The sequence below is a fragment of the Thermobia domestica genome, chromosome 15 (assembly GCF_964235325.1).
Source record: "Thermobia domestica chromosome 15, izTheDome1.hap1.1, whole genome shotgun sequence".
Taxonomy (NCBI): domain Eukaryota; kingdom Metazoa; phylum Arthropoda; class Insecta; order Zygentoma; family Lepismatidae; genus Thermobia; species Thermobia domestica.
The window spans coordinates 40,067,879-40,086,334 of NC_137468.1; the positions used below are offsets into that span (position 1 = coordinate 40,067,879).

The window sequence follows — 18,456 nt, forward strand, 5'->3', positions numbered from 1 at the left end:
ATGGCACTTGCTGTAAGAGCTTGCAAGAAGTGCTCAGTTTTACGAAATGTTTATTTGTATGTGTAAAGTACTTTAAAAGTAACGATCTTATTACGAAATAGATATATTGTTTGACCGTTTTTCGTGTTATGTTTCATATTTTATTTGAATATTAATTTACATTTAAGGAAATAGATTTTGAGAAGAAACTTGCGCAAAACGCCATAATGCATTGTTGCCAAATTTGTCCGTTTATTGTAGTAGTCACAGTAAGAAAATTCCTGGATTCTAGCGTTGCAATTCGAGAAGAGGAATTGCGGTAAGGGTCGAAAACTAATTTCTCTAGTAAGTATCCAAGCAGAATTCCATGAATACTTCCTTTATTCTCTGGCATCAGTAAACACTCGACACTATCTGGCAACGCCACGCTATTTTAGCAGCGTTTAGCATACCACTGAGAACACCTAGTGATCCACCTTAATGAGAAATGGAGAAAAGTAGATAAGGTTGTATAAAATAAAACGAGAAAATATACTGTTACTTTCCTTATGAATGAGAATTGCTAAATCTCATTTCTAAGAAAATATTATCTCGGTGCACAGATAAGAAACGTTTTCTCAATTTTAAGAAATTATTTTTAACAGTGTAGCAGCCCGGATGAAACATATTCGCAGGCCAGCACTTGGTTATCACTTTTCTAATTAATAATTTGTCATTTATCACCAAAAATGGCGCGTAATTGAAATATCGTTAAACATGCACCAGTGCAGTTTAATAAATCATGCTCTATACCTGTAGGACTATTAAAAAATAATAAGTAACCACAGTTAAGAAATTTGCCAATTGTATTAAAATTTTGATAGTTATTACAAACATGTATGTTATAAAGTGCATCTAAAATAGCCAATTAGATTAAAATTTTGATAGTAATTACAAACATGTATGTTATAAAGTGCATCTAAAATACAATACAACAGTAACAATTTTTTCTTTTTAAAGGAACACAAAAATACCATGAAATACAGATTATATAGCACCTTACAAAAGTATCCAATTATATAATTGGATAGTATCACAATATTCCAGTACAAAAAATATATATCACAGTATCCACATATCACAATTTTGAACACTTACTTTGCATAAGACTAGACATATAAACCATTCTCTATATGTGTAGAACCATTAAAAAATAATAAGTAACCACAGTTAAAAAATGCCAATTATATTAAAATTTTGATAGTTATTACAAACATGTATGTTGTAAAGTGCATCTAAAGTAACAGAAATATCTAAATTATGTGAAATACAGATTATACAGCATCTTATAAAAGTATCCAATTATATAACTGGATAGTATCACATATTCCAGTACAAAAAATATATATCACAGTAGGCACCTATCACAATTTTGAACACTTACTCTGCATAAAACTAGACATATAACTTTTTTTCTATTCCCCCCTGAATTCTATATCAAACATAACATCCATTCGTCGTTAATAAAACGCAGGGGTGCCCATCCCCCCCAAAGCCGATGGCGCACTCCCCCCCAAAACTAATAATCTCTTCCCTCCTCAAAACTCAAGTTCTCTAAAAACAATTGCCCAGTGTAGCAGTAGTTTTTATAGTACTAGTAATTGTTATTTTTGTTGTTGTTTTTATTTCCTGTAGTAGTATTATAGAATGCTTGTAGTAGTAGTAGGGGCAGTAGTAATTATAAAAATGGCATTACTTTTATTAGTAGTCTTGGTAGTGTACAATACTAAATATATTCTATAAGGATATTGAAGGGTATAAAAACTTCTACACACTGTGTATGGCACAGATATTCTTTTTTTTACAATTAGTAGTATTATTTTTTCTTTTCAAAATATTGATATAATTCCCTTGTACATGAAAAGTAAGACGCAAGTTACAAGTTATTGAGTTTGATACCAAAAGAAAATGTTATCCTCGAAATTAGCCTACAAAAAGAAGTGATATTCAACAAAAAACATTCCTGTAAAAGAGCCAAGTACGGGTGGCCTTAAAAAGAATTGAAAGCACAAAAATGGGCTCCAAGTTCTGGTGGACAACAGTTACAAACACTCACTGGCTCACTTCAAATTTAGATTTGAAACTTGGCTGTTGTCTGTATGGTTACCACTAGCTCACAATTATGTCAAACTACTTTATAATTTTCAACAGACAACATAGGCAAGTTTCAAATCTAAATTTGAAAGTGATTCCTTGAGTGAGTGTTTGTAACTGTTGTTCACCAGAACTTGGCGCCATCCTTTCATATAGCAACTTGCGCGGTACTTCATTCATAAAGTTTCTAAGTAGGGAGTAGGGGGATTCATTCTTGAGATTTGAAAAAAAAAATCGCATGGTGTTCCAATGTTATACTGACGACAGCAAAATTACTTATTCGACATTAGAGTAAAATTCTTCCCCATTTTTTTTTTATTCTCCCCAATTTTTTTCTCGATGGCACAACTTGCGCCATTCATCCCTCCTGTGGGCGGCCTTCTCTCTTAAAACGAACCAATCTTTCCTTTCATACGGCTACTTGCGTGGTACTTCATTCATCGAGTATCGAAGCAGGGGGTACGGCGGTTCATCCCGGAAAATTTTTGAAAATTAGCTTCTCAAAATCGTGTTTTAATGCTATTCCGACAGTAAAATTGCTAGTTCGAAAGTAGAGTAAAATCCCCCCCAAAATTTTTCTCAATGGCGCAGCTTGCGCCATACATCCCCCCTGTGGGCGGCCCTGATAAAACGAACAATGATGAAATTAACATTTAAAAAAAAATGGGGAGATTTTTTTTTCTTTCTTACTATTAGTAATACGCTAAGTAATGTGTTCATGTTCTTTAAGTATAGTTTCAAATAATTTAGCTTCAGAAGTTCACTATTTTCTGTTAAGTCTCTTTGCCCAGTACCGTGCCGTGGGTGAGGGGGTGAAGCGGAGCGACGGCCCCGGGCGCCGAAGTAAAGGGGGCGCAAAATTCGGAGGAAAACGGAAAGAAGGAAAGAAAAAAAGAGAGAGGAAAGAAGAGAAAGGGGGCGCTGTCGTATACTCTCGCCCCCGGGCGATGATTTTCCATGGCACTGCACTGTCTTTTTGCCCCTGGAGTAGAAACATGGTAATATCAGCACAATTGGTAAAGTTGGGCGTCATCTTTCCAAGTTCTAATCTGCGAGGCAAAAACTGAAATAAAACAAAACATAATCAAAATGATAGATTAAAATTATTTATTACTGGTGCATTTTGAACACAAAAAACAGTCAAAAGAAATGAAAACTATACAATTCTCCTAGTAGCGGATCTAGAAGGTAAAAAGTGGGGGCTACCAAGAACCCAGACTATGATAGGTATACCATAAGTTCACAATTTTTCATGAGTTCTGTAGAAGTTTCCTACTTAACCCTCTCACGATAGATATTATGCCTTAGTTGGACGTTGACACCATGGACCTCAAATATTGTTTTACACATTTCATAACAGAAACACTGCAACTGAAACTATATCTAATTAAAAAAAAATCAATTAAGAATAAAAAGGCAATATACAAATAATAGCTGCATTTATTTTTGTCATTCAAAAAAAAATGGGGGAGCCTAGGTCCCCTGGCTGGATCCGCCACTGAATTCTTCTATACTTTACATTTTAATAATAGGTAGTACCAAAGTGAGACAGAGACTTCAATATGATCGTACATAGGTAACTCTGGGCTAGTAGCAACTGTAAAATAACGATTACTAAAGGAAGCCATTTTGGGGTACTTTAAACAAGATATGTATTGTTGAAAATTTAAATGTTCGCAATGTATGCCTTTGAATTCATTGTTTGGAGTATGTAAGCTATTGTTAGGAGAAACCAAGCAACAATTTATACGATGTTCTACTTAAGATATGTTTTCGATACACAGTTCATAAAAGAGTAATAAATAAGTAAACTATTATACATTTAGTAGGAAAAAAACTATGACCTGCATCAGATTACGAATGAACAGCATAAACACTCATTATTTCTCGATATTTTCGAAAACATTTCATCAGAATTTACCCTTAGGCACGTCATTTTATTGAGCTCTGCTCGACGTACATAGACTCATGTCTCTCATCTTTGGAAAAATATTATTTTTAAAAAGTTAATAATAATTTTGGGCAGTAAGTTGTCTCATTAACGATAGGGTATTATGCTATCATCTTGTTAGTAAAAAGGTGTCTCATAAAGAACACAACCTGTTTATGACATTTTACGATATTAATGTCTTATTAGAGGATTTTCAGTAGCTCCTCCTCCCCTGTGGGTGGGGATTGACCCCATATTCTTGAAATAACCCCAACTTTAAATTTTTTAGAGTCGAAATTCGATACAAACCGTGCAAACTACTTACACCCTCCAATTTTGATTTTACACCTCTCAAACTAAAAATCCCGGCGGAATCCCTGCTTAATTGTAGTACTAGAACTCACTGTAAAACCACTGAAGTAACACAAAAAGGTTTTTTCTTGATATGCTCGAAAACAACACATGAGGATATACACTCATCCTTATCATTTTTTCAGCTGTACGAAATTTATAGATTGGTATATGTCTCATCCTTGAACAAAATTCTTCCTGTACGAAATATATGGATTGGTATGTCTCATCCTTGGACGAAATTCTTCCTGTACGAAATATATGGATTGGTATATGTCTCATCCTTGGACGAAGTTCTTCATGTTCGAAGTCTATGGATTGGTATGTCTCATCCTCGGAGAAAATTCTTCCTGTACGAAATTTATGGATTGGTATATGTCTCATCCTTGGACGGAATTCTTCCTGTACGAAATTTATGGATTAGTATATTTCTCATCCTTGGACGAAATTCTTTCTGTACGAAATCTATGAATTGGTATATGTCTCATCCTTGGACGAAATTCTTTCTGTACGAAGTCTATGGATTGGTATATGCCTCATCCTTGGACAAGATTCTTTTCTTTAGACAAGTACAGCTCACAGATGACGAGAAGAACCCTAAAACAGGGGTAGCGGGGAAAGGTCAACGACACGGTCAAGTCCATTTTCGGTTTCTGAGGTGTGGTCTATACTTAGATGTCGTCTGCTACTCCGGGTAGTTATCTGTGTGCTATTCCGTGGTGTCATTTGAAACCCCCGTGCGAAAAGTGGGAGAGCCCATACCTACGTCACACTACTTCTGGTAGGGTTCTTCTCGTCATCTGTGAGCTGTAGACGTGGCGCTGATATGAAGACGGTGCAGACAGGCAAACTACAATATCTATAGCGTGGACCAATAATTTCCCACCGGCCAATATATGACGTAGGAACATCCCTTTCACAGTCTGAGAAAAGCATACAGAAACTCAACGAGGAAAGGAGGGGAGCATAATGAAGAAGAATGAAATTAAACAAGTGTAGCCATGAATCACACTTTGAATATATCTGCAAAACCGTCGGTCGAGTATACTATCAATGTTCTTGTTTATGTAGCCTATCACCACTGTCTTCTATCAACATTAGGTTATTTGTAAGTTCCTTCTCCTCTCCGTGTGGTTTACTTAGAAGGCGAGAGAAACAAACTGTGACGTCACAGACTTTTCAGTTCATAAATGAGTCGGTTAGGCGATGGGTTTGTTGCCAAAATACCGCTTCAGTCATTTCTCGTAGGCTGTCAAACATCGTATCCACGTCTCCTTTTTATCTGTTCTCCTGTCGTCTCATTGACCGTTACAATTTACTTGTATGCCATACATGGGCATACGTAGGGGATAGATCATGGGGCCCGGATTCCCGAAATCCCGACTTTTCTGTAAATTTATTTTAATTTCAGGGGTAATTTTACAATTTTTAACTTAATTTATCCCCACATGGAATTGGATATCCCCCAAAATAAATTCCTGCATGTATTCCTGACGCCATACATCAAGTAATTGGTAAAATGACTGTCATTAGTGATGGAAACAGCTTACGATTGTCATTAGTGAATTGCAACCAATTTATATACTCTGACCAATATACCAAACATTCCTATAAACTTTGTCTTGAGTTTTTTTTTTTTTTTTAAGGAGTGGAGAAGAGGTAGTGCATGTGAGGAAAATTAGTGAATAATTATTGGTGCAGTGTATTGTAGAAACTAACGAAAGTAGTTTCTTTTTCTTTCTTCCTTTTTAGCGAGAAATTGGAGATTTTCATTACCATATCACTATGCTATCTGACGCTGATACATGTCGCTAGTTTGCAGGAATTTTACCAATTTAATTTTTTTATGACAGTTTCATTGCAAATTAACAGGTTTCAAATTTCAAGTATTTCAATTTTTATTATTTTAAAACACGAAAAAAAAAAGAGACTGTAACTATATTAGATTTCAGCATTAATACTTGTGTAACATCTTGTTTAGCAACCTTATAAACTAACTGTATGTATTTGGTATAAGTATGGTTCAGGTACTAGAACCACTTTCATTTTGTAAATGAATGCAGACAAAAAATAATACAGTAGAACTTCGATTATCCGAGTTTATGTGAACTTGATTACCTAGAATTACTGGGACTAAGGTAACACAGACATTTTTGCAAAATAAAGGGCAGTACTATAGACAGTGGCGTATTTACGATTTTGTTTCGGGGGGAGGGGCGTTTATTAACTTTATTCCTGGAAATGTGAAAATTCTGCAGGATATTTAAATTACTTTAAAATAGTAAATACAATTGCGGGGAGGAGGCTTAAGCCGGAGGCCTCACTTAAATACACCACTGACTGTATGTATAGAAGTAAAGGCATGAGATACAGTGAAATTAAATAAGTTTATATTACAGGTAATTACTGTACATCACGTTCAATCTTTCTAGTGTAAGTTGAAAGGTAAAAGAATGAAACATAAATTTTTAAAAAAGTAAAAAAAAAAAACAAAAAAAAACTCGCAGTACAGTTTCTTTTTCAAAATTATATCACAAATAGACTGAAATTTCGAAAATGATTATTGAAAGCAGTACACATAGTTGTGGAGCTGTTCCACAAATACGTGCGACAGTGTGAAGAAGCTAGAGAAACGAGTAGATTTTCGGAGTACGCCAGTGAGATTCGATACCTTCTCGATTTCTTCCAAATTCTTTCCTTTTCTTTTTGATAATTTCTACCAACTGCCACATCGCCTCGGCTGCTACTCGCACATTGCTAAGTACTACTATAAAACGCGAGCTATTCGCACCAGCATGTTTTATTTTCTTCTTCTTCTTTTTAACATCGTCTCGATTAACCCGGAACTCGATAGTTTTGACTCGGATAATTGAGGTTTTACTGTGTTTAATGTATTCTTTGGAGATGCATCTACGTATTTTGATGTGTCTGTGTTTGATAATGTAATGGATCAAAGGGTAAAGCGGAACAACTACCTTAAATAGTTGGTAGATTTTTTGATACAATGAGTTAACGAAAGGTACAAAAAGGCAAGGACACCGATTTCTCAGTAACTTAGGGGGAAGGGGCTATATGAGGATTTTAAGACAAATATGAGGAATTTAAGACAAATTGAATTCAAATTATGCCAAATATTGTATATTCATAAATACAATGCGGGGGCCCGCATGAGCTTTGGGGGGCCCCGGGAACCCCTCGCACCCCCCAGGATCGGCGCCCTTGCAAAAAGGCATTATAGATTGGAAGGTACTAATCAAGAGTCAGTACAGAGAGCTAATAAACTTTCTTATTATATTTCTAATTATAACTAATTATGTTAAATTTTCGACTTACATGAGCTTTTTGAAGAATATTTTTTCCAGTGGAATGATTTAAGATGTTTTCTCTTTACATTTTGAGATAACTTCCTCCACATAATTACTTGAAACCACACCTAAAAGCAGAAAATATAAATAATTTTTTTTCGATATTGGAAACTTTTACAAAATAAATAAATAAATAAATAAATAAATAAATAAATAAATAAATAAATAAATAAATAAATAAATAAAATAAAAATAAAAATAAATAAATAAATAAAAATAAAATAAAGTATACTATAGACTAACATATAGTATTAGCGTGTATATCAGGGATGGCCAACCTTTATAGGATTGAGATACCTGTCGTTTCAGAAATCATAGGCGATCAACTCATCTGTTGATGTTACCAGTTCGATACCAGGGAAAACATCAGACAGGATCAAACAAAGCTACAGAAATTCCAAGAATTGACAAAACACGTAGTGGGAAACATGTGCAATAGAAGAATTGAAAACAGAAGAAGAAGAGAACGGCACACAAACTAGTTTTAGAGAAAAATATAACATACAGTATTCTGTTTACAAATAATAAATAAATTTTATAAAATTCCTGGAATGAAAACCGGAATAGGAAGACGCTACTCTTGTTTTGTGTTTAGTGTTTAGTGTCAGTGCTAGTGTCATATTGTTAATTGTGTGTGTTAAATGTGAATGTTTGGTGCGATCTCAAGAAATAAACAATAATAACATAAAAAGAAGTAATAAAAGACAGGAAAAACTCAGAAGAAATGTGTACAAACCAATATTTGTTTCGCACTGTGTCTCTTGTTATATTGTTATTAATGTATATTCTTTTTAATTTACTTTCAGGTGGCGGTAGAGGAAGCAGCCCAAAATAGTGCAATGAAAATTTTAATGAATGACAAATGATAAAAAAAGAAAAAAAAATTATCTTATATATATTTGTAATATTCTTTTACAGGTTTGTCCGTTTTTTAAAAAAAAAAAAGAAAAAAGAAAAAAAAGAAAAAAAAAGAAAATAATAGAAATGAAAATAATAAAAAATAAAAAGGTACATTAAAGGGCATGGTTTAAAGTATTAGATGCCATGCTAGAAAAATATGCCTCACCTCAACCTGCTGAGGAATAATAGCCGAAAAAGAGAGAGAGATACACGAAAATAAAAGTAAAGAGAGAAAATAAAGGCAGAGGCAAAGTTGCGACTGCCTTATAATAAGTCCAAAAGTAATTGGCAACGGCAGGGGAATGTGGAGGCCTTAAAACAAAAAACAAAAAACAAAAAAAAAAAAAAAAAAAAAAACAGACCATGTACGTTTGTGCTGCATAACTTCGTGTCTGTGAATTTTTCTCGAAGTTCTTGTGCTTCCTCCCTCATTCTCACTTCCACAAATTCTTCCACAATCACTGGTGTCTCTGGCATGTTAAATTTGGGGATGGGGGACATCAAAGAAAGTTATTTAAATGGCACTACCTAGACCAACCTATTTATTAACTTCGATTCCATTTGTTACCTTTCTGCTTACCTTCACCGGACCCCCTAAGACAGTGATTCTCAAACTTGTTGCTACCGCGACCCACATTTAATATTAAAAAGTACTTTGTGATCCACATACTTTTCTTCAAATACACATTGTCATTCTACGAAATGGTGGTGTAGAATATTTCAAATCAATTAAGTTCTGTAAATCATATTTCTAACTTTTCCATTGAAAGGTAACACAGAACTAACATTATTCCCAACGCAATGCCCTACCTCGTGAAAGATTTTGACTCACCCATTTTCTTTTCATCCTAACGCAGCATCTCTTTTGACCATACAACAGGGCAGGGCTCTGAGTACGGTAATCACTTCCTTTTCACCTCATTAACAAATCTCATTCACCTCATTTTCATTTCCTAATTTGTACTTACTTTACAACGTAGGTTTATGCATCACAATAACATGTTCATAATTAAAAGGAAAAGTTTCTCGCGACCCACCAAAAAACGGTCCGCGACCCACAGTTTGAGAATCACTGACCTAAGGTATATCAAGAACTCGACTACAATCGTTTCACAGTCTGAATATTATATTACAAATAAATATATATATTATTATTTATATGATATTCTGTCGTTAGTAAATAAATTAAATTAGAATTAAATATTGAATATTTTGTACTTCAAAATATTGGGGGAACGCGTCCCCCTCGTCTCCTCCGCCAGAGACGCCCGTGTCCACAATCATTTACTTACATTAAACATTCATGTTTCTTATCCTAAAGCTCATAATCATGGGATGGGGCATTACAGTAGGAATTTCATTTCCTTCATTTCAATAACAATGATAAGTATAGCACCGCGAATTACCTCTCACAACTTACCAGTCGAATAGTAAATAGAGCGCGGTCGACATGTTGACCACCTCAGGTGTATACATGGTGTTTCAAAACAATACCGACAACGTTTGGAAAGTGATTCCTGACACCAAGATAAGACAAAAAGTATAGACCAACTTGGTTGCACAAATTCTTCCTTTTCGGCTGCCGAAAACATGAAAAGATGAACTTTAAAGGTCCATAGCTCCAATTCTATGGGACCTGCCGTAGTCGCGTCAAGACTTCACTTAGGAACTAGTGTATGCCCTATTCAAATATCCATGTTTCAGAATTCTGTGGTACTTCTGCAACAATTTTTATAGAGGCAGTTGGTGAGTACTTCAAATGATATGCCAATAGTCAAATAATATTTCTCTATAAAAATTGTTGCGTGATTAACTCACGATTCTGAAACATATATTTTTGGGCATATACTAGTTCCAAAGTGAAGTCTTGACCCGACTACGGTAGGTCCCAAAGGTTTGGAATTATGGACCTTTAAATTTAATTTTTTCATGTTTTCGGCAGCTTATAATTCTTTAAAACATCTATTCTTAGGAAGTTGTATCCATATGAAAAGAATCTGTTGCCATTATACTTAAATGGAATTGTAACACAGTAAATAAGGATTAAGTGAAAGAATTAAGAGTAGAATGATAGCAAAGCCCACATAGAGTAATCGCTAACATTCTCGTATTTGATGCGAGTGGTCCTGGGTTCGATTCCCGATTATTCGAAAAGGCTGTAAAAACCTGTATAAACCAGGTATTCTGAGTGAGGTTTCTCCTATATTTTCCTCAATTACATCAGGCAAATGCCGGATTGGTACCTAACATAAAGGTCCGAGGTCGCTTCCTTCATATCCAATTCCTTTCTTGCTTTCTTACTTAACTCGGTAATGTGATCGCCGATGGACGTCGTCTCTCATACGTGACGGGCTTAAAATGCCATAGACACTGTAATGCTCACAAATACAGGGTGTTTCAAAACAACACTGACAACGTTTGGGAGGCGATTCCTGACACCAAGATAAGACGAAAAGTATAGACCAACCTGGGTGCACAAATGCTTCCTTTCGGAGTTATAGGTTGCCAAAAACATGAAAAAATAAACTTTAAAGGTCCGTAGCTCCAAAACCATGGGACCTACCATAGTCGGATCAAGATTTCACTTAGGAACTAATATGTGCCCTATCCAAAAATTCATGTTTCAGAATACTAAGGTATTCACGCAACATTTTTTATAGACGGGGTTTGGATACGTGCAAATAATTTGAAGTACTCACCAACTACCTCTATAAAAATTGTTGCGGATGTACCGCAGGATTCCGAAATATGGATATTTGGATAGGGCACATATTAGTTCCTAAGTTAAGTCTTGACCCGACTACGGTAGGTCTCATAATTTGGGAGCCATGGATCTTTAAAGTTGATTTTTTTATGTTTTCGGCAGCCTATAACACAGAAAGGAAACATTTGTGCACCCAGGTTGGTCTATACTTTTTGTCTTATCTTGGTATCAGGAATCACCTCCCAAACGTTGTCGGTGTTGTTTGGAAACACCCTGTATAATTCGTAATTATAATCCTAATCCAAATCCAGAGCTAACGCCCATCTGATAGTAATCAATCGCTAGTTTCAGTGCAATAATCAAACTCAAGCAGTGCGGAGCCTGGTCAGAACTTAGGGTAGTGGCCATTCAGAAACGCCAGATGGTGTTAACATGCGGCATTCACCTAGAATCGTACGCACGTTTGGCGTGGGAGACCCGGGTTCGATTCTCGGCAGGAGCTCATGCGGTTCGGATTCCACGTTAATCAGTAGGTCCACGTCTTATATAGCCTCGCTGCTGAACGGGACGTTAAAATCAATTCAACTCCATCTACTCACCTAGAATCGTAAAGACGATTTGGGGATCTACCTAAAAGAATGAACTACTGAAAGCGGACTCCGTTCAACGAAACCAGCTACAGGGGCGGATCCAGGGGGGTCGATACTTTATATATATAAATAAAATCCATCCCAGAGTTTGGAGCCCTTAAAAGTTGCATTATGAAAACCCACCGCCAACCCAGAAGTCGGTCCGCCCCTGACCAGCTACAATGGTTGTGGAACAAGTGATGTGCTGGCAATTCATCCCGTATAAAGAAACATTTGATTGGTTACCTAAAGTCTTTTGGGCTTCGTAACAGGGAGTTAAATTTTTGGCGGAGAATGCACGTATTGCTCAGCTCGGTGCAAAAACAGTTTCTGTCGGGGAGTAGCATCTTGAGGGAAATCATAATTTAAAAACAAAATATTGTTACAAGCTAAGGAAAGAAAGTTTTATACAAAAATTACGTAAGCTTTCTGACTCTAGCTTGTTGCGACAAATTTTCAATTTTTACTGATGTGCCTTTCCTCAAGAGCCGCTACTGGTGTCGAGATAATTATAGAGGAAGCAAAAACTGGAAACCCTTACTAGTGAAGTAGAATGCAGCAATTCCTACTGGGTTAGCTTTGCATTGCATAGGATTCAATAGCATGTTTTGTTTCTGTGGCAACGAATCTCGCGGTTGAAGGGTATGATCAAAAATAACATGTTATCGTAGCTGAAATCAAACTCACAAGTAAGGCCTTCTAGTTCGTACATGAATGCCCTATCGATAACTCCACGGCTACTGTTTGTTTCCATATTTCCCTCTATTCCTCTCTTTCTATCTCTTTCGATTTCTCTGTCTCACCCTCTGTGTGTGTTTGTGTCTGTCTGTCTCTCTTTCTCTCTCTCAGTCTCCCCTCTCTCTATCTGCCTTTCTCCCTCTTTTTTTGTTTTTCTTTCTCTATCCTTCTCTCTTCCTGTCTATCTTTTTTCTCTATCTCCATCCTTTTCTGTCCCTTTCGCTTTATCTCTTTCTCTGTTTCTCTCCCTCTCTTTTCCTTTCTCTCTTTTTATCTCCCTCTTTCTATGTATCTCTCTATCCCTCTCTCTTCCTCTCCTCTCTCTTTGTCTGCCTCTGTCTCTCTCTTCGCCTTTCTCTCTATCTCCTCTCTTTCTTTTTCTACCTCTGTCTGTCCCTCCCCTCCCCTCTCTCTATATTCCCCCTCTCTCTTTCATTTTCTGCCTCTGTCTGTCTTTCTCTCTCCTATTTTCTTTCTCTGCCTTTGTCAGTGTCTCCCTTCGCCTCTCTCTTTCCCTCTTTCTTTTTTGCCTTTGTCAGTGTCTCTCTTCGCCTCTCTCTCTTTTTTCTGCCTTTGTCAGTATCTCTCTTCGTTTCTCTCTCTCTCTCTTTTTCTGCCTTTGTCAGTGTCTCTCTTCGTCTCTCTCTCTTTCTTATGCCTCTGTCTATCTCTCTCTTCGCCTCTCTCTCTCTTTCTTCTGCCTCTGTCTAACTCTCTCTTCGTCTCTCTTTCTCTTTCTGCCTTTGTTCAGTGTCTCTCTTCGCCTCTCTCTCTTGCTTTTTCTGCTTTTGTCAGCGTCTCTCTTCGCCTCTCTCTATCTCTTTCTTTTTCTGCCTTTGTCAGTGTCTCTCTTCGTCTCTCTCTCTTTCTTATGCCTCTGTCTATCTCTCTCTTCGCCTCTCTCTCTCTTTCTTCTGCCTCTGTCTAACTCTCTCTTCGTCTCTCTCTCTTATTCTGCCTTTGTTCAGTGTCTCTCTTCGCCTCTCTCTCTCTCTTGCTTTTTCTGCTTTTGTCAGCGTCTCTCTTCGCCTCTCTCTATCTCTTTCTTTTTCTGCCTTTGGCAGTGTCTCTCTTCGCCTCTTTCTTTCTTTTTCTGCCTTTGTCAGTGTCTTGCTTCGCCTTTCTTTCCCTCTCTCTCTCTCTCTTTCTGACTGTCAGTTTCTCTCTTCGCCTATTTCTGTCTCTTTGTCCCTCTCTATATGTTTACCAGTCACTACCAAAATTATGTATCCAATGTCAATACTTCAGGTGCCCTCACCAAAAATTTTATGGGAGTGCATCCGAAACTAGTGTCGAACTACTAAAACGTAAACTACTAACCAATAAAGACTAAAAATGTTTAAAAAAAATAGAAATGGGACATTTATAGCGGTACCAAAATTTTAATAGGTATTCACCTGAAATTGGTGGCAAACCTCTTCTGAGAAGTGACTTTAAGCTTCAGCAAACAGAAAAAAGATCAGGTGCACACAAGAGTAATGCATACTGAACCTTACTTTAAAAAAACTGATCTCAATTCTTTTTTAACTCTGGTAGCCTTCCCGTGTTAAAATCTATCTTTAAAAAAAAACCTGGAAGAGTTGTAGCTCTTGGATTTCTTACTTGTTTCGGGTCCAACCTGGTCGCTGAATAATTATTTCAAATCTTCAGATACTTACACATTGCTGGCCAGAGAGAATGTAACGTTCTACGAGGGGTGATCAGAAAGTAAGGTTACAAAACCTGCAGTGAGACGTGTAGGCTATATATTTTTTCATACAACCAATACAGCCAACAGATAGTACATACATTAGCTTATTTTTCGACATAGTCTCCATGTCGATTGAGACACTTATCGCATCGTGAGATGAGTTTGAAGATTCCCTCTTGGTAAAAATCCTGTCCTTGCGTGGAACCTATCAGGACAAACTTTCCGGTATACATTGGGACAGAAAGAGAGGGCTCTTTTTCCAGGAATTCTAAAAATTCTGTTCACTCCTCTGGACCTTCCCCTATTAGTCTTCGCGACACGTGGTAGAGATTTATGATCCCTTCTGGCTAAAAACCAATGTTGCCTTGATTTCTTTTCCTTCTTTCCTTTTTCATAGTTGAAATATTTTTTTAAATTGTTGTTGTTAACTGAAAATAGGAAGGAAAGCTTTCTCCTTATTTTGCCGGACTTTTAACTACACAAGTGAATCGGAGGTACGGCAACACGGAGAGCAGTGACAGCTTACACGCTCGCGAGGACTAACCGAGGGTTGTGGGGGTCAAAAGAAGCAGTGGTTGGGGAAAGAGCCCTTTAAAGCTGTCCCGATGACGAACGCTTCCGAACGATATTTCCAATTCTGACATTAGATGCTGTAACGTGATCCTCCTGTTATCCTAAATCAGCTCCTCCACGCGAGCTGTGTGTCAAATCTCTTGATGTCGTGCAGAGTCGGCCATTGTGCTCCCTCGTCGGTGACGTTTTCTCTACCAGTCGACACCATTCTGCGACATCCTGACGAGACATTACATACTCTCCCATAAACCTCTACTAGCTGCCGGTGAATTTCAGCAGCTGTTATACGTTTCGCCCACAGAAATCGAATAACTGAGCAGACTTCTTCGCAAGACTAGTTTTCCAAATGAGTCGCCGTTTCTGTGTACCTACAACTAATGCCGTAGGTGGGTGGCTGAAACTCCACGTATTAAAGTTAACGCACACTTCTCATTCCTTTACAAGAGAAGAAACACCAGACTTTGTAACCTTAGGTTTTGATTCTCCCTCGTAAATCCTGTCCAAGTTTTTGGAGGAATAAAATACGTCTTTCGATCATTCCATTTTGCCATTATAACTCGTATAGTGACTAACTTTGATTGACAGGATGATAACAGTTATGAGCTATGTAAAAAGAAGAGAAAATTCGGTCTGTTATCTACCAGTTACAGCCAGTTCATTTGAAAGAAACTTTTGGAAAAGAGTATCAGTGGATCAGTTGTGGGAATTCTGTTTTCTTTTGCATTGTTGTGTGTAATTATAACTAACACTGAAAAGAACGACCAAGAACTTTACTAGCCTCTAAATGTCATTCAATTGCTCATAACTAAAATAATAATAATAATATTTTTAAAATATAAAATTTGTGTTTACCTATATTTAGCACGATGCTTAGTTTATTGCCATTAACAGTTAAACATCATTGAACCTGACATCCCATTCAATGATTTCTGCTTGCCAAAAGTCTCGTTCAAAGAATCAGGTCATCATGCGGTCGCAAACTGGAACGCTACTACTTGTCAATTATAGTTGATCGCAAAATGAACAATAACTGAATTGGTCGCAAAATGGAATGGTTACAAACGGGAATATACTAAAATTCAACTGTGTAAACGGCTTCTCCTCTATCACTAGGAAATCATCGTCAAGTAGTAACGTATTTAAAAAAAATATACGTAGTATATTAAGCAATATTATTTAAGAAATATTTTAAGCAACATGTACTTACATTTTTCTCCGGCATGTGTATAGCACCCTAAGGTAGCACTAAGATATCGATTTCGTCACCCACAACGAGTCCAAGAGACTCCAGAGTGACGTTGTCTTCAAGCATTTCGCCGTACTGACGGAAACGCACATTATTTACGGGTAAATTCTTCCTGGTTGCGTAGAACTCCTTCAGCTTCTGCAGCGTCATATTAGATTTTGTTTTCAAAGAAATCGTAATTCCATCTACACTGAATATGTGCATGGTGATGTAAGGATGAAATTCATCTATCACGCGAATGAAATTGGGTGACATTGTTCCAGTGGTCTCAAATAACACAACCTAAATCTCAGGTAAGCTTCGATCCCGGATGAAATAAAACGCAACCGACTGCCTCACGCACCAGCAACTAACTGCTAAGCTTAGGAGAAAACACGACCTACCGCTCCAAGCACCAACAACTAAATGACAGAATTTTCGTACCTTAGCAGCTTTTTCCTCAAATCTCATACAGGGTTGGATTTCTTTTCATTTGAAAAAATCATAAGAAATTATTCTATTTTATTATTGCACATGCTCCTAGCTCAAGTACGTAGGACAAATGTTACAACCAGAAGTGTTAACAACGTTACCACACGATGGGGACTGAAGAGTGAACCCTAATAGAACTCCGCCCTTAAATTCTGAAAACATATACTACTAAGGTTGCCAACTTTTTCAATATCATAATATAAAAAACGTAAACGGTATTTGAGATTTGACTTGATCTATGTATAATTTCTACTATACCGTAAACTTAACTTCTCTAACTTCATCCTAGTTGACAGAACGGATGAAAAGGAAGATTGGTGTTGCCCCGTTAGACCAATAAGGGATAATTTTAAAATCCACAATTACGGAAAATCCCATGTAATCCTATTTGCGTTGCGTTGCTTTTAAGTTTAATGTCCCCTTCAGCAGTGAGGCTATATGAGACGTAGATCTACTGATTAACGTGGAATCCGAACCACATGAGCTCCATCGTTAATCGAACCCGGGTCCCCCGCGCCGAAGGCACGTACATTAACCGCTTTGCCACGAAGGAGCTTCCATGTAATCATTACTGGTATGCTTGTGCAATAACTCTGTCTTCAAAGACTACCCTCTCACGCGTTACAACCATTGACTATGGCAAACCAGGCAACTTCTAATTGAGAACGTCTAGTCAATATATTAACCGTTATCACCGTTACTTGTATTTCTTGCTTCGTAGATTGCTTGCAGTACGTTCTCTTTTTAATTTAAGTAGGTTTGTAATTACTTCGAATGCTGAGGCTAACACTGAAAATTCTGAGCTCATATTGGGAATCAAACTCGGAACTACGACCTAACCACTCGGATACACTCAAACGCAAATTGAAATCATAACATTACATAGTATTAACGATTGGTGTCTCATCTGTATCAGTGGCGGATGTAGAAAGTAAAAACTAGGGAGGGCAGCCAGAACCTAGAGTATGAGAGGTATATCATGAGTTTATTATAAATTTTCAAAATATATATATAAATAATAGCTTAAATTATTTTAATCACTCAAAAAACTGGGGAAGCTACGGTCCCTCTGTCGTGGGGTAGATCCGCCACTGATCTGAATTCTTTAAACAAAAACAATTGAGTTTTGAAACAGGTAGAAAATTCCTTGAACACATGCATAAATAACAACCACTCATGGCCTATTATGGGTCGTAACACAATATGTTGCAATCGTAACGACTACTTAAATTTTATCCTATTGCAATTTTACAAAGAAGACACGCAGTGGCGGTTCTAGCCTTGGGCCAGGGGTAGGGGCAAAGCCCCTCCCCCAGATTTTTTGGTATCTACAATTATTTAAGGCATAATTTATATATTTTTGAAAGTTTATAGTAAACTCATAATATACCTATCATTAGGGATGCACGCGAGATGCGAGACGAGACTGAAAATTTTATGCGAGACGTGAGACGAGACTAAACCATGCGAGACGAGACGCTAGACGAGACTCGGTTAAGTCTCGCACGAGAAGTCTCGCGAGACTTCTCGCAGCCTCGCAACATTTATGAATTACATTTAATTGTATATTTAGTGATTTTACATTTATTGAGTTTTCTAAGTTGAGCGTTAATGCCTCCAGGAACAAAAAAGTGATTTGGGCAATAGACATTTTATGAGATTTATTATTATTCAATGTTGATTTTCAGAATTAAAGCCTTCTTTTGTTTAAAATCATTAAAAAAGAAAAACTTTGTAAATTGGAAAT

The 18,456-nt window shown here is 36.9% G+C and overlaps 1 long non-coding RNA gene across 1 annotated transcript; it reads right to left on the reverse strand.

Moving 5' to 3' along the window:
* Positions 1-823: 823 nt before the first annotated feature.
* On the reverse strand, positions 824-16,627 carry LOC145670986 (uncharacterized). The gene is made up of 3 exons (XR_014128425.1): positions 16,200-16,627; positions 7,727-7,826; positions 824-3,175 (listed from the first exon to the last, which is right to left on the reverse strand). It is a non-coding gene; the product is annotated as an uncharacterized LOC145670986 (long non-coding RNA).
* Between the last annotated feature and the right edge of the window lie 1,829 nt (positions 16,628-18,456).